We start from the raw sequence: 15,023 nt of genomic DNA, 5'->3' as shown, positions 1-15,023 counted from the left end.
CATGCCCAGATGATGTGACCCAGTAGCAGACAAACATCATGGGAGAATTCCAGGCATGACCTTCCACTAGGGCACAGCGTGTGTGTTCTAAGCTCGTGAGTAAAGATACGAAATTGCAGCAGGGCGCGAGACTAAGAGATTACTCATGTCTGCATTTTCTTCGATCCAAAGTGGAGAAGAACTGTGGTGTAGTGGATAAGGACATGGGTCCCAGCACCACTACTGCATGGGTTCAAATCCTAGGTCTGTGACCTCGAGCAAGTTATTTGATTTCTCCATACCCCAGTTACCACAACTGTAAACACTGCTGGAAAGCCCTGTGCGGTTGTTCATCAGGCTTGAATCAATCAATGCATTAACTTACTTATACCTGCTCTACTGTAGCAATGACTGCTTAACTGTGAGTGTGGTGGTGGTGGTCATGATGATGATGATGATAAAAGTTACAGGATAAAACAGCCAGGAAATCGGCTAAATATAAACATGTATGCAAGTTTGCTACTGCACATAAAATCATAAGGTTAATCAAGGGGTATATATATGTTTTAAGAGAAGAAGTATAAAAAGTGCAGTTGGGTAGGATGGGGCTGGGAGGAGCTCTCTTCCCAGGTTTTTAAGACAGCTCAGGAGCTGGGGGTTGATAAAGACAACAGCTGGCTCCATTCTAATGACTAGAAAGAAGAGAAGAAGGCAGCCCTCATGTAGGTTGGCACTTAATTGAAAGCACTCTGAGGGTGATTTAGGCCCCACAGTTCCAACTTAGCTGATTTTAAATTTTTCCTAGGGCTAGGGATGTAAGAACAACTGCCTAGTGCACACAAACCCCTAGGCTCCACCCCCAGCTCAGAGCTACCTCTATAATTTAAAGAAACATGGACCTTTAACGGCTAATTTGACTGATAGCTATCCAGAAAGAGGCTAGAGGGATGGCAAAGCATGTAAGAGCACATGGCATTCTTGCACAGGATCTGAGTTCAATTCCTAGCACCCATGTCTGGCAGCTCACAACAGCCTGTAACTCCAGCTTCAGGGAATCCAACAGTGCCGGCCGCCAGGGGCACCTGCACTGACGTGCACATACCTACACTCACTTGCACACATATAATTAAAAACAAAAGGACTCTTAAGATTTCTGAGAAGTAACTGGTAGTCATTCAAGTGTGGCTCTTTGGGGTTCTTTGAACTGGCAGAGGTCACTGAGCCAGAGAGGGAAAGAAAACAGGAGACCACGCCTCAGCCTCATTCCACGGGATTTCCCATAGAGACGAGAGACGTGTCATCCTGAGTTAGGACAACTCTGGTTTGTACCTTGTTCTTGCTGGACACAGAATAAATAGAAGAATATGTCCTTGTCCAGTTACTTTGGACCATTGCACCAAATAGACTTAGCCCAGAGTGATTTTATTTCCTAAATTCTCTTCAGCAGCCATAGGGATGACAATGATTACCAGATTCCCCCCCCCCCACCCCCCAGGAACAAACACCATCACAAAGGACAGCACTCGGACAGATCTGGCTTGAGTTTATCAACTATTTGCTTGCTCCTCTCTCCCATCCTCATCACCACTGCCCTCCCTTTTTCCCCCTCCTCTTCCTGTTTACCTTCCTTCTCTCTGCCCGTGATGGCATTTAAGAACTAGGAAAACCCTTTAAGACTATCACCTGGAGATTTCCCCGCCACTGTTTCATTTATCTTAAAAAAAAAAAAAAAAATTACAAATGCAAAGAAGCAAAACTTGTGAAAATGCCATGGAACCTGGAAAATGCCAACCTTCAACTCCTCAAGCAACAGCAAGCTCGTCCTGGAAGAGTGCATGCCTGCACACGCGAGTGTACAGGCATGCAGGCGCATTTGCACACATAGTCAGAAAACACAGCATCAACTCAGTTCCTAAACTCAGCCGGGTTCACAGGATGCCACAAATCTCACTGGAGCTCACAGCACTCAGCCTGCTCGTATAGTATCCTTTTGGCTCTTTAATCAAGCTGTCTTTCTTTCTTTCCCTTTTCCTTTTCTTGTTTGTATTGTTTTGTTTAGACAAGGTTTCTTTACGTAGCCCCAAGCAGTCCTTTATTCCAAGGTCCTATGCCTCAGCCTCCTGAGTGCTGGGATTACAGACGTGAGGCGAGACTCTTGACCCTTCAGAACGTCTTATTTAAAACGTTTCACTGCCCATACACGTACAAACCAGAACACACACACATTGACACAGACTAACACTTTTAAAAAAGCATACTTGATTATTACTATTGCAATAAGAACAGCAATTTATTATTATTCCCTAATATTAGCTAGTTACAATTCTAAGTAGATTTATCAGGGGTTGGGCTCTTTTAACCCTCAAAGAGCCTATAAAAGACTTAAGTGATTATCCCTACCTTATATGACTAGGGAAACTGAGGACAGAAGGATAAGAGGTTAGACTGACTCAGAACATGGCAATTTCTCCCTGGAGCCTCCCTCTTGCATTGTGCCATGCAGCTTTATGTGACTTGCCTGGCACACAGCAAGTCGTTTCTGAAAGGGTAGAGGAAGGGATGAATGAATGAGTGAGCGGTCATGTCTATCAAGGCCCTCCAGGTGGCAGATTCCCTAGTGGAAGCCAGACCTAACGGACAACCCTAGGTTCTATGGAAGAAACCATTTCCAGTGTACTCAATGGCTGAGCTTGTCCAGAAACTAACGGCCGCCACCCCTGTGCCCTCCCCAAGCTCCCTTTAAAGCAGAAACCAGACCCAAGTATATCCAAGATACTTCCTCACCACACTTTGTCTCCTGTGTTTTTCTCTGAAATAGGTGTTTCCTAGTATGCTGGTTCTGTGCTGAACAAAACCTGAGAAATCCAATCAACCAGGTAGGTGTGCTAAACCACCAGATCTTTGGCATCCTATGGACAACTAATAGAGATGATTGACTAAAGCTTTTGATTTTCTTCCAGATGTTTGGGCGTTGCCGTGGTTGTTAACCTGCTTGTCAGTAAAAGTGCTCATGCATTCCCAAGACACAGGCGAACACTAAAGAGGAAAAGAATAACCCAGAATAAAACTGACTAAAGAGGACAGGGGTAGTGGTTGTTTGTGAACTCAGTCAGGCAGGCGGTGTTCCAGGAATGGCTTGCTACCTTGGAGAGCCATTAGAACGCGAATCCATCCCACAAGAGACTCGTGTGCCTACAGACCTCTAAAGACCCTCATGCGGCTGTATTCTTGGCTGTCTCAGAACCGTACCAATCAGATCCCTGCGCAGGGAGCCGATGGATCAATCCTAGAATCCAGCACAGTGAGCAGCCTGCCCACCACCAGGCCAGCCCACCCTCTCCACACTGCCAGGATGCCTTGTGCACTCAGGCACTCGGGATCCACACCTACTGTCAGATCAGGCTGTAGATTTTTCAAAGCTCGGTATAAATCTGGTTTGTGACTTTGTAGACGAGCCCCTATTTGTGATTTAACACTCTGCCTTTTCTCATCTCTCCTACCTCTATTTCCTTTCTTTTTCACGTTTTAATGCTATTTACAACTTCCTTACTCATAGAGTACCGTAGCTATTTTTCAGTGTCTCTAACTGATATACTCAAATGATTTTTCTCATCTAGGTTTTTTTCTCTCCTCTCAACTTAATTTATGTTTTAGTAAGCAGGGACTTCATATCGCTCCATTCAATAGCATTAAGAGTTTCTGCTTCTATCAAAGGGATCATGGCACTAAGAGACTCATCACGAGGGCCATTTGTTTATTCTTACAAGCTATCTTCTCTCTCTCTCTCTCTCTCTCTCTCTCTCTCTCTCTCTCTCTCTCTCTCTCTCTCTGTGTGTGTGTGTGTGTGTGTGTGTAAGAGGCTGTGTGAGTGCAGGCATGCACGCACAATGTCCTTCTCAGTGTGTGCCTCTATGCTCCACTACCCTGTACCCGTGCCACTTGGCATGGGCAGGAAGGACCCAACAAAACCATGATGTGGGCAGCAGCTGACCCTCCAAGTGCTGGAGACAAAGCCAGGCTATAGGGCTTTCTTCCTGACATCAGTGAGTTCTTTTAGGAATAGTCTTGCATATGCCAGGTGGGGTTATTTCCTCCAAATCCTCCCGCCCGCCCACCCAACCCCCCCCTTTTTTTTTTTACCAAAATTGCAAGGAAAGCTTATGATGACATTATCCACAAACAAGGGTTTCATCTGTTTGTTTGAGGGAGGTCCTATTCCAGAAGGAAGGTTAGAAAACCAAGAAAATGCTTTCCTTCCTTGTGGAATTGTCTGTTGCCTTTTTCCTCTTTGATTTTTTTTTTTTTTTTTTTCCTGTAACTTCTCCTCGTGCCTAATTGTATTTGACCTTGAACTCTGGCCTTTTCCTTCACAACAAAAAATTGGTTGTACAAGGGTGAAAAGCACCTCAGAGAAGTAGTTACTTAGCCTGACAGGCAGGCCTAGGGACCAGTAGCCAGAGGGTCCAGGCCAGCACTCCACTCCTGGAAATAAATCCCATTGTATTTGCATTTTAATTTTCCACATAAACAAAGGCTCAGAGTACCCGCTTGGGCAGCATCACTGGACGAATTTAATTAGAAATGAAAAGTTTATAGGGCCCTCTTTAATGCGATTAATGCTCAGTTAACATTTATCACACTCGTATGCCGGAATCGCCTTTTCTAAACAGCCACTAGCCATGAAATGAATTTCCCTCGACTTTTTTGTACCTGCCCTGAGAGGTCATCTCTTAGAAAGTCTGGATGAGCTTCTAGAGTGTGTCCCTATGGTCAGGGGTTGAGGAGTTAGGAGTGGAGGAAGAGGCTGGAGGGGAGGAGGTGGAGAGTGAGGGAGTGGACTGTGCCCTCTGCAGGAGGCCAAGCAGTAGCCCAGAAGGCTAGCTCAGGCTGCCCTTCTTCAGCCTCTTTCTGTGGCCACAAATCAGGCTAGGGCCAATCAGTGTCAAGGCGTTGGGCCTTCCTTTCTCTCTCCTGCTGTCTTCCTTCTGCCAGCTTTTCTCTCTCACCTGGATGTTAGCCAGGTGTTCCCTCCCAGGACCACGGCCACTGTATAAGAAACCTCCTTCCCTCTGGCTTCCCCAGAAGCCTGGCTGTCACATTAAGTGGAAGTTGGCCCTGCCCTTCTTAGAAAAGCAGGAGAGAGTGGGGCAACTTGACACCTCTGTTGGTCCCTGGAGGAAAGGTGGCCTCCCTTATCTTATCAACTTCTCCTAGCTCTTCAATCAGAATCTACTCCTCACTCTTCACTCAGAGATTGGCCTCTCCTACTCATCCATCTAAGCCAGGCTGGAGGATGCAAGAGCGAGGAGAAGGCTGAGGACTCTGGTGGGTGCGCTCTGCAGAGAGCAGCAGATAACCGTCCTGACCTTTGGGCTCATCTCTACACAGCTGCTTCTGAGGTTACAGGCAAACACAACCAATGCTGTGGCCACCAGTTCACCTAATGCCACACACAGGTGACACACTCACCTCCAACAGAGCAAGTGTGCACTGGTCTCACAAGGGCCCGTACTCTCAGATACCGGTGTGCTTACAGACTGTGCCAGAACCTGATCCTTACCTTTTGACCCACTCAGGACAGCTACTGTCCCTTTGACCCCACACTCTCTGGATGACATTCAGTACCATCCCAAACAAGGGGACTGTCCAAACGATGGCAGGAATTCTTGCCTTGGGACTAAATAGTCCAGCCAGCCAGAAGCTTCCTGAATTAGGAAACCACCAGCTCTCAGTTTGACAAGCCTGACTTCTGAGCACTCTCGGCGATGCTAGGCCAGCCTCCCAGGCTATGAAAGCCAGGCTTACCTAGAAACCACCAGCCCACACCGTCTCTAAAACTGAGACACACAGAGGCCTGCAGGCCAGGCCCATCAGCTTCTCTCAAGACAACAAGAAGCTCCTCGGAAGTAAGACAAAGGCTGGCAGAGTAAGGGGCAAAATGAGGTAGTTGTGCCTAATTATCTCCGTGATCCATCAGCCCCAATACTGTCTGCAAGGCTCCTGAGTGCATGCCCTTGCCTGAAAGATAGGGGCATCTGGCCCCACAAAGGCCAGGGCCAAGAGGGAGCACCAGAACTAGGAAAGGTACCCCCAGTACTAGCTAGCTGTCATTTGCTTAAGCTCTAGGGCCCTTTATGCCCTCCCTGCTCTCTCTCCCCTGGTCACTACATCCTTCCTCCTATTTCTCCGCTGTGCCTGCAAGGTGGAGTACTGCTTCCTTTCCAGCCAGCTGTCCTGCTGCATACTCAGCCAGGAACGGAACAGTCTGGCATGTTCCCCTAGCTTTCTCTGCTCTCAGGCCACTGCAGAGGGAGCTCACCATAGTCAGGCAGGCCTGAAAACGAGCAAGGCAGGATGCCTGGAGCAGTGTGACCCTAAAGGTAACAGGGTAGAAGGGACTCCATTGTGGAAGACCAGAAAGCAGGGCCCACTCTGCCTTCTTCTTGGCCTCTCTCTCTCTTGTGCCTTTCTTGGGCCTACCACTGATGGTGACAGTCACTGCCAGGATATGCCGTATGCTAAGGGGCAGGTGTTCACAGCCATATTCATGTTCCCATAGCACTCTTAGAAAGGACCATGGAACTCTGACCTTGAGAACGTGCTGGCAATGTCACTTTCTTTGCCCCACCCTCATGCTAGAAACTTCTCCCCAGCTGACCTCTGCTTTTCTCCGTTGTCAACTCTGGGCTTCTCAGGATGCCACCAGCCTGAACAACCAGCTGCCCTGGGTACCGGCTTTCTCTAACCACATCTAAGATGTATCAGAGGATCAAATGCTCTTATTTAGATTACGGCACCCTATTCTCCTTCTCAACAGTAGCTGCCTGCTCTGGGTTACAGCCCCAAATACCATCCAGGCCGAGGAGGCTACAGTCCTCTTTCGCCTCTCAGCCTCTCACCTCCTCTGTCACTCTCGTAGTCTGCATCACACTGGCTGTCCCCTTCATTATCCACAACTCACCCGCTCCTCCTCCAGCTAGGAGGAGTTCCACCATCTCCCATGGACATGCTCCGAAGCTTCTGTACTGAGATGCAGGGGAAATGCTGGCTCCCTTACACTTGAGATCAGTGTGTAGAGTCACACAGACTAGAGGCTGCCAACTGCTAGCCAAGGTAGAATCAGACCCAACGTGCACTTTATTTGCTTAGCACAGAGCTGTTAAAATTTGTCCTTTTGGGTCCTGCAAGATGACCCACCAGGTAAAGACTCTTGCCGTGTCCAATTCCTGGTCCCCACAAGGTACCAGGGAGGTGTCTCAATGCGTAAAGAGCTTGCTGTGTGAGTGTGAGGAACAGAGAAGTCAGATTCCCAGAACTGAGTGGGACGCTGAGTGGGAGCATCTGCAATTCTAGCCTCAGAAGACACTGATGAGATCTACAGAGCAAGCGGCTATCAAGACTAGTCACATCAGCAAGCTCTGGGTTTGATTGAGAGACCTTTCCTCAATGAATAAAGTCAAAAGCTATGGAGGATGCTTCCTGACATTGACCTATGGCCTGTACACACACACAGCACAAAAAATGGGGGAGGGTAGAATAAAAAAGATAGACTCAACTCCCAAAAGTTATATTCAGGCCTCGTTATGTGCGCGCGTGTACACACACACACACACACACACACACACACACACACACACACACACACGCACACACACACACACTGGTAAGTGTAAAAGCTGTCTCTGTATCAATACCTGTAGGCTGGGCCCATGCCTTCCAGCTCCTATACCCACCTATGTACCTTTTTCTGCCAGTTTCCCTGAAAATTCTGGAGTGTGACCCCTGTGGCTACATGCCTTTCCATCACTGTCCTTGGCACACGCCAGTCTGGATTTTGGGGCTTTACTTTCCTTACTCCACATACAAAGTCAAACCTTCTAAAATAGATGATGACTTGACTCTTTCTCCTCTCCCCTCCACCACTCCCCCCGCCCTTGTCTCTTAACGCAAAATATCTTCTCATCACATTGCCTCTCAAGAAACACAAGAAAAGGTCCCGATATTTCCATGACTTGAAGATAAGCTGTGAGTGGAACTTGGCTCAGTGACCATCTGCTCCCTTCCACATGCCTTCCTTTCTTACCTGGTAGTTTCTGAGTACAGGGGACTGGCCGACTCTTTCCCCTTCAGGTCAGGCCATTTCCCTCTGACTTCTCATATGCCAGCAGCTTCCCTGTCTAGCCCTAAGGAGTTCCCAAGGCACTGCGTCTGATACTGAGCCCTGTCTGCCATCAAAACCTTATATACCCTTCTCATCTAAAAGCCCCCTTACTTGTTCTCTAATCCCTGGGGAGGCTCTGGAGTCTGAGCCTGCGTCCAACAGAGAGAAATCTCTGTGCATAACTGTGTCCCACTGCTACTGGCCTGCTTCATGTTGGCTATCCTGGCCTGGAGTTTCCTCTGTCTGTGTGTGTGTGTGTGTGTGTGTGTGTGTGTGTGTGTGTGTGTGTGTGTGTGTTGGTGTTTGTTTCTTTGTTTGAAACAGGGTCTCATTCTGTAGACCAGGTTAGCCTTGAACTGATGGAGATCTGCCTGCCTATACTGGGATCAAAGGTATGCACCTCCATGCCAGTGTGGATCACAGTTTTGGAGGAAGAGTATGTACCTGGAAGAGTGTCATCTTGGCTACCGATGTGACTGGTCCATAGCTAGCCCTGCCAACAGAGCTTGGGCTCAAGTGTCAAAGTAAAGATAAACATGATCACAAAAGTCTTTGTCACAAAGGTGGCACCACGCCAGCAAAGGACCTCATATTAGGGTTAACTAGACTTATCGAGAATTGTAATACAAACAAAACTTGATGGAAAACTTGGCCCCAGTTGTCCAAGTTGTGAAATGGAACCATCTTTAGCTAAACTCTATGGCTGTTGCCACTTCAGGCAACACCCGAATGACTGACTTGCTGATTAACCACCTGAGCTAAGGACAAGGTGCCCAGCCCTGCACTGTAATGGCTGGTTCCATCCTGAGGACTGATTTCTTTGTTCTCTTGGTCTCAGAGCCCTGTACCTAAGAATAGACACACAAGTACAAACAATCCCCGACACAGAAGATAACACCTTTATTCCTATATGCCATTGTGTGTACATGTGCCTACATTCTAACTGCACCTTGATAGCATCAAACCCCAAAAATGTGACCAACAGGACAAAGCCATCTCTGTCCAGTGGCAGACAGAGAATACCAGGAGACGTAACTTTTCTCCAACTACTGCGTTCCTTGCCTGGGTACTGATTGGGAGACACTAGTCTTTAAGTTTCAGGAACCCTTCTGCCTTCTCTGGATACTTCATAGCTGCCTGTGCCTTCTCAACCTGAGCTCTGAGCACTTCGTCTGATGGAGTAGGAGTTATGAAAGGACAGCAAAAATCTAGAAAATTGGCAGATCAGATGGGCCCTGTCTACTGGATTTTTTTAAGGACATGGAAAGTAGTGTCTTCTCAATGTATGCACTCTCCTCTTGGCGGAAGAACTGCAACATAACCTCAGATAGCATCCAGGAGGGATTCAGGGATGCCCTGAGCACTAAGGCCCTGCAAAGTAACCAGGTCTGTGGCTGTAGGAAGCTGGGAGTGGACAGCGCCCCCCCCCCCCCCGGTTTATCAGTCCTGCTGAGAAGTCTGAGAAGCAAGGCCTCCCTCCAGCTCTTGTGGGAACCCCATCTCCAGAGCGCAGGCTTTGGGGAGAATGATTCATCTGTGCTTGTTACTACTACTGTTTCTGTCGAAAGCTGTGATGTTCTATCCCACAAGGCTATCCCATCACGTTGGCAACTGAACCACCAAAGGAGCACCACAAATCCAGTCCCCAGTTACCCTCCAGAGCACCTGCTCCACCCCAAATGTCTGGTGTTGCCTCTCTTTCCCGAGGTTGACTGCACAGCAATCCCTCACCTACGCCAATAAGAGCCCAGCTCTCTTTGCCTTCCCTGTCTCTTCTTCTCCAAGAAACCCTGCTCCCCTTCCCAAGAAACTGCTCCTGCCTGGCACCATCTCCACTTGGCTAATTCCCCTTGTGGCCCCTCTATTGAACTGTTGTGTTGTCCATTTCCCTGTGACAAGGGCTCTGGTTACAGAGTTATTGATTGGTTTCATGCAGACAGATGGGCCCTTCCTGGCTCCCATCGAAATCCCTGGCTGTATGGGCTGATTGTTGCCTCGCAGGGTATAGGATTGCACCAGAGACCACCCTCCACGCAGTCTCCTTTGCCCGGGCTGTGGATGGTAATAAATGGAGTCAGCCTGAGCGATAATAAAAGCAATGGAGTAGGTTACCTGTGCAGACACAAGATTTATGCCTCTTCATATTTGATGCGATTGTTTTACTGAGTTCTCAGAACAGTTGGGACTTTATTTGTTTATTTTAGGGTTCCCCCTTCTCTCTTTTCTTCTCTCCATCACCTTCTAAACCCAACCTGGAAAGGTTTTCTTTTTTGTTTTGTTTTGTTTTGATAACCTCTCATCTTTAATTCTCAAAAGTTGCCAGCTGAGACAGGAACTCGAGGCAACCAAGCACTGAAAACCTACGCTGTGACCTGAATGCCCACAAGCCAGTAACAGGAGACAGCAGGGCCCAGAAGCCCAGCACAGCCTTTTAAATTTGATTTCCAGAATCTACATGGTAGAAGAAGAAAATCAGCTCCCACGTGTTGTCCTCTGGCCTGTACATGTGCACTGTGCTAGGTGCGCCCCAGCACCCCCCCCACACACACAAGTAAACAAATAAAAATGCAAAAACATTAAAAATCCAAGAAACAGCTGGCCATGGTGGCGTATGCCTTTAAGCCCAGTGCTCAGGAGGCAGAGGCAGGAGGATCACTGTGAATTTGAGGCCAGCCTCGTCTACAAAGTGAGTCCAGAACAGCCAAGATAATATAGAGAAACCTTCTTTCGAAAAACAAAACAAAACAAATCCAAGAAACAGACCAATAATTATGCCTGTTTCAGATGGGTGACAAGGACAGCACAGAGTCCCTCTAAGAAAAAAACAGGTAAGCATGGTTTTGAGACAGAAACCAGACAAGAAACCACTTGTGGCCCCTGTCTGAGAGGCCTGGAGCCCCAAGACACAATCTCTGACCTGATTTTTCTCATTCCTCTTCGGGATGAAGTCTTTTTCTTAACTCAGTGACTCTCCCTAGCTCTTTTCCCTGACACCAGCAGTGGTGACAATGAAACAGCTGCAAAGATCTAGAGATGCAACAAGCAATGCCACCTCTCTCCCAGGCTTCCGTGATCTAAGTGATGCAGACCCGAGTTCTGTGATCTAGCACGTGTCTCTAGGATCCCCACAGCTGCGATGAGTTAACTCTCAGCTTACAGGGAGAGATGACTGATAGACCACTGCCCACCGCCAGATCAAAGACAAACACCTGAGAATGACACTGGTGACACCTGAGTGATACATACTGGCATTGCTTAACACAGAACTAAGGCTGCAGCCTTTTTGGAGCCAGTGCTGCCACTGCAAGGAGGAATGTATGTTCTCACTTTAAAGCAAACAGGCTAAGAAAGAATACAGGGGCAGGCGTGGGGGTGATTGGCAAGCCCTAAGGGGCCACCGCGAAGATCTAAGAGTAACAGAGTCCTGGGCCCCAAAATGTGTTGACTAGCCGTAAGAAGTTCATCGGCCGGCTTTGAGACCACACTGAGAATGTAGCCCTAGCCTAAACTTTACCTAGAGAGTCTGTTCTTTCAAATAAGTGGTCTCTGCCTAGGGCAACAATCCAACCCTGGAGCACTGTCAGAACAATCCTTTCTGCCTTGTCAAAAGTGCAACCTGCTAGGGCCCCTTTTCTCCTCTTTTATTGCAGACTTCCATCTCTACCCTGCCCACAGGTGTTTCCCATGCCGGGCCTCAGTCTGAAGTTTCCTGTTTACAAACACTGTCCCCAAGCCTGATGCTTCACAAGCTGAAGAGCTGGCAACTCCACACTCAGGGATAAGCAGCCCAACATTTATAAGGATTCAGTACATTCCAAGACCTGCTCACAGCTAAGATTTTTAGCCAATGATTTCCAGGTGTGGATGGTTTTCTACTACACCTTTGGCCCAGAGAGGCATTTCTACTAGCATTTGCCAGGGGAGAACTCAGATAGGACAGCCAAGGCTTTATCGTGACAGGATCAGAGAATGCCAAAACCATTTTTTAAAGCATGAAAAGCAATTTAGTTTATAGCCATAACAGCATATTTCAAGTGCGGCGGCAGCATCTGTTTGGGGGAGGAGAAGATGAGAACCTTTGGCTCAGGTGGGTGAGCAGCTGTAGACTTCTTTTTTTGCCTATGCTGACTCCTGAGCACCCTTACTCAGGACATGTATATACGTATACATACACACCCCACACACATACAAATACATACATACATGTATGTATGTATCAACAATACCAGCAACACAGGTGGACATCTGCCATCCCCAAAGCTTTGAACTCAGGCACGCCCCACTACCCAGAACATAACACTCTCTACACACAGGAAAATCTCAGGTTCCTTCCTACAGTGAGTGATAGTTCTCAATACAGAAAGTCCCAAGTTCTTGATACAACCAGCACCAGCAGGAATGCCACACCTTTATTGGGCATTTGAATGAAACATGGCTCTCCAGAAAAGCCTTCCTCTTCAGGGCAGAGCACCCGTAGGAATGCTGTTAATGATTGGTGTGCCCAAATATGTCCCAGTGACACACTGGGAAGCCCCAGCCAATCTTTCCAAAGTATCAACCATGGGAGACTTCTTCCCAAAGCAAAACTTAAACTGGCCGAATAGATCCTTTTTGACAATGCAAGCCTTGAAGCCTAATCGCACAACCAGGGCTGCCCATGCTGCTGGTCGCTTCCCTGATCCTGTGCTTCGGATTCCTCTACCTTCAGCAATGCCTACCCAGAAATGCCTCTGTCTCCACATCCAAAGGAAGCCTGTGTGTGCCTCTGGTAACAGGACCATGTGCCCAACAGCCTCTGTGGCTGTCAGAGCTACCAGGTTTGTGCCATCCTTTCCCCAAAGCTCATCTCACGGACAGCTAGCTAATCTACTTTTCTTCTGGCTTGGCAGGCACACCTTCAGACCTCTGGAGTTTGATGTTAGAGTCATTTGTCCTCTGTACTCTCTGACGTTTTAGGATGAAACATCCTCAAACTTGTACCTGAACCAGCTTTAAAAATAGCCCAGCCATAGGTGTATATGTGTTGGGTGGGTGGGGGGGGGGGAGGGCATCCAGAGAAGGTGCTAGGCAGGGCTGCCAGCACAGCCCTACCCAAAAGAAGCAAATCACCGGAACCATCTATGTCTTGGGCTCTTCTAAAGCTTGCAACTCCCATCACAGACAATAAGCGTATCTCTAAAACAATCCCCAGACCACTGCCACCCAGTCCAGTGACATTACTCCTCACCTAAGCCACTCTTGGCTCAGCTACTGTGCTCCCAGGACCTCAGGTCTAGAGGCTGCAGAGGAGGGGGGGTGAGGGAAGGGGGCGGGAAGTTGTCCCTCTTCCCCTCCCTAACTGCCACACCTGCCTCCATATCTAAACCTGCTCAGCCCCCTGACTTTTAAAGGCAAGGCACTTACTGCTTTCTCAAGCCACCCAGTGCCTTTCTCCAGCTCTTTTGGAAAGTGAATGTCAAACAGCCACACATTTCCAGTACCTACCTAGCTGAGCCAGGCCCAGGGAGCTGGAGAGTTTCGGAGGGTGTATAATTAGCTGATCAGTATTATGTTACCCTGTTCATAACTGAATAACCATTTTAATACAGATGGCACACACTGGGATAATTTCTGGGGTCGCCTTGCAGTACGTTACAGCAGGAGAGTGGCAGAGGGAATCTTCCTTAGCCAAGGTACATTCTACCAGCTAATTTTACCTGCTGTTTTCAGGATGATTTGGGATAATTCCATATCATTTGCAAAATATTAAAAAAAGATAGGTGATGCTAGTTGCAGAAGGAAGCACCATCTGAATTATTAGTTGTCCTGATAACGAGCCTATGAAGAGTACAAAGAATAACAGAGTATGAAACTCTTAACTGTCTCCTCATTTGGGGGTGCCTGAGAAGGGGGGGGGGACCTGCCTCTGGCTGGAGTGTGACTTTGCAGCCCAGAGTCTCTGCATACAATTGTCAGGCTGTACAGTTCTGCAGTTATGAAGCTGGTCTAGGTTTAGGGGCTTTAGTGCTGCCTGAGTGTTTTATGGTCACCCCAGATAGATGCCCTGGCACACGCTGGCTGGGGTGCATATGCATAAAGCATGACCACATGGTTTCCCAAACCGCACACTGGAATGACCTGGGGACTAAGAAGCCTAAGTGTCCTGTCCTTCAAGTTGAACTGCGTAGAGCCTGCAGGGTCCCCAGTATCTGAATCTATCCTTACGGGGAAGATTTCGGCCTCAAGATAGGCATGCTTGGTTGGTGGGGGCATCTCCCAAGAGTCAGCCACAGGGTCCCAGCTCTCACTCCCTGCCTGGCATCCCTATCCTTGTCCAGCTCCTCTGCTCTGCCAAGTCCTGCCTGGTGGCTGGCATCTGCCCTGTAGGCCTGGATGCCAGTGCTTCTCGGCCGGAAATTTGCGTAGAGCTGGCTAGCAAGACCTGGGCTCCTGGGAGGCAAGCTTTGTGGGAGTTGACTGAAAGGGTAAAGGAGCCAGGATTCTGGCCGCCCCTGGGGAAGGGTACATGACTTTAGAAAGAAAAGTCTGTTTGGAGGCAGTGAATAGACAGTGGTCATTTTAAAGGCTTTGCTATGGGCTGTGATTGTCTCTAGATCCCGAGGCGGGTAATCTTGGAGTCTTAATTACCACAAACACTTGGATTCATTTCCAGGACACCGGCGGGAGAAGCCTGGCAGGGAAAACTCAGCTCCGAATTGGAAAGAGCCCTGTCTGTCTGTCTGTCTGTCTGTCTGTCTGTCTGTCTGTTTCTGGAGGTCTATTTTCCTTGCTAAAAGAACTTCAGGCTGGGAGCTGGAAGGAAGGGTAGAGGCTGGACAAAGAGCAAAGATGGTCCCTGAGAGATGCCCCCCCCCCCGCAGGCAGGAGTTGGGGGAACTGGAGT

The 15,023-nt window shown here is 48.3% G+C and overlaps 1 protein-coding gene across 9 annotated transcripts in view; it reads right to left on the bottom strand.

The window, feature by feature from the left end:
- Positions 1–15,023, bottom strand: part of Pax2 (paired box 2) — an 87,272-nt gene that overhangs the window by 57,362 nt on the left and 14,887 nt on the right. The window lies entirely within an intron of this gene.

The sequence above is a fragment of the Acomys russatus genome, chromosome 5 (assembly GCF_903995435.1).
Source record: "Acomys russatus chromosome 5, mAcoRus1.1, whole genome shotgun sequence".
Classification (NCBI taxonomy): domain Eukaryota; kingdom Metazoa; phylum Chordata; class Mammalia; order Rodentia; family Muridae; genus Acomys; species Acomys russatus.
The sequence above is the reverse complement of the archived record's forward strand: the minus strand, read 5'-3'. Positions and strand labels throughout refer to the sequence as shown.